Source organism: Humulus lupulus, chromosome X, assembly GCF_963169125.1.
Source record: "Humulus lupulus chromosome X, drHumLupu1.1, whole genome shotgun sequence".
Lineage (NCBI taxonomy): Eukaryota > Viridiplantae > Streptophyta > Magnoliopsida > Rosales > Cannabaceae > Humulus > Humulus lupulus.
In genome coordinates, this window is record NC_084802.1 from 114,089,551 (window position 1) to 114,091,222 (window position 1,672).

Here is a 1,672-nt window from a genome sequence, read left to right on the forward strand (position 1 = left end):
CTTAGTTTAAAATCACTGAAAATTGTTTAATCAAATAGAATTAAAAGATTGATTGATTGGTAATTGATAAAGCAGTCCTTGAGGACGATACTTGGTTTTTACCATTTTATTACGAATTGTGACTGTGTGCACTTGCATAGCTATAAATTTCGCAACAAGTTTTTGGCGCCGTTGCCGGGGACTGAAAATAATTATCAATATCAGTCTAATTAATCTTTATTCTAATTTGATTTTAATTTCTCTTCTTTCTAATCTGTTTAGTTGCTTAATTTGTCTATCTCAGGTGACTTTTGGTATATGCGTGGCAGAAAAGGAAAAGACACACTTATTCCTCTGAATCCTGAGATTGAAAAGTCTTGCAAGCAACTCAGAAAGAACAAGAGGGAGGCCCAGAAATCTGTGAAGATGGCACAGAATGAAGGGGATGGCAGGAATGTTCTAATTCCTGGAGTTGTACAGGGGGGTCAGGTTCAGAACAATGCTGAGAGGAGCCTGAGAGATTATGTACTGCCCACTCTGACGGGAGTACAAAATAGTATACGCCCACCAGCTGTAGAGGCCAACAACTTCGAAATCAAGCCTGCTATTCTACAAATGGTGCAGTCCTCTGTGCAATTCAATGGGTTGCCTTCTGAAGATCCTCACACCCATTTGTCCAATTTTCTGGAGTTGTGTGGAACCTTCAGATATAATGGGGTGAGTGATGACGCTATCAAGCTTAGGCTTTTCCCATTCTCTCTGAGGGACAGAGCTAAAAGCTGGCTGAATTCGCTGCAACCAAATTCTATTGTCACCTGCCAAGATCTAGCTCAGAAATTTTTGTCTAAATTCTTCCCTCCGTCCAAAGCTGCTAAATTGAGGGGAGAGATCAATAACTTTTGCCAGAATGATGGAGAGTCACTGTATGAAGCTTGGGAACGGTTTAAGGAACTCCTGAGAAGATGTCCTCATCATGGCATTGAACAGTGGATGCTAGTACAGAATTTCTACAATGGTTTATGTCCTACAACCAGAACCATTATTGATGCTGCAGCAGGTGGCACTTTTATGAGCAAGAGTGCAACTGGTGCTTATGAGCTGCTAGAGGACATGGCCACAAACAATCATCAGTGGTCTGAGGAAAGATCATCAGGAGTTAGAAAGGTAGCTGGGGTGCATGAGCTGGATGCAATCACTGCTTTAACAGCGCAAGTAGCCTCTTTGACAAAGCAGTTGCAACAGAGCAGTGTATCTGCTAATGCGGTTCAGATGGCAGTGAGGTGTGAAATGTGTGGTGGTGCTCATTCTGTCGATCAGTGCCCTATCTGTATGAATAATAACACCCCAGTGGATCATGCTCAAGTTCAAGCGGTGGGAAATTTTCAAAGGCCACTCAATAACCCATTCTCCAATACTTAGAATCCTGGGTGGCGAAATCATCCCAATTTTTCGTGGAAGAATAATCAAGGCCAACAACCTCAATTTCAGGGCCAATTTCTGAATAACATGCCTCAGCCACCTATGCATCAAGCTTCGTCATCACAACAGCCTAGGCCTCAACAATCAATGCCTCAAACCGAGAGGCCTAATGAACTGCAAGCTGCCTTCTTGACTCTTACTAATAATCAGACTCAATTTATGACTGAGACCAGATCCTCTATTCGAAACCTTGAGACACAGGTTGGGCAGTTGG

General features: G+C 42.6%; 1 non-coding gene across 1 annotated transcript; it reads right to left on the reverse strand.

Annotated features, from left to right (window-relative positions):
* Positions 1-852: 852 nt before the first annotated feature.
* On the reverse strand, positions 853-959 carry LOC133807667 (small nucleolar RNA R71). Its single transcript, XR_009879567.1, has one exon. It is a non-coding gene; the product is annotated as a small nucleolar RNA R71 (small nucleolar RNA).
* Positions 960-1,672: the final 713 nt, after the last annotated feature.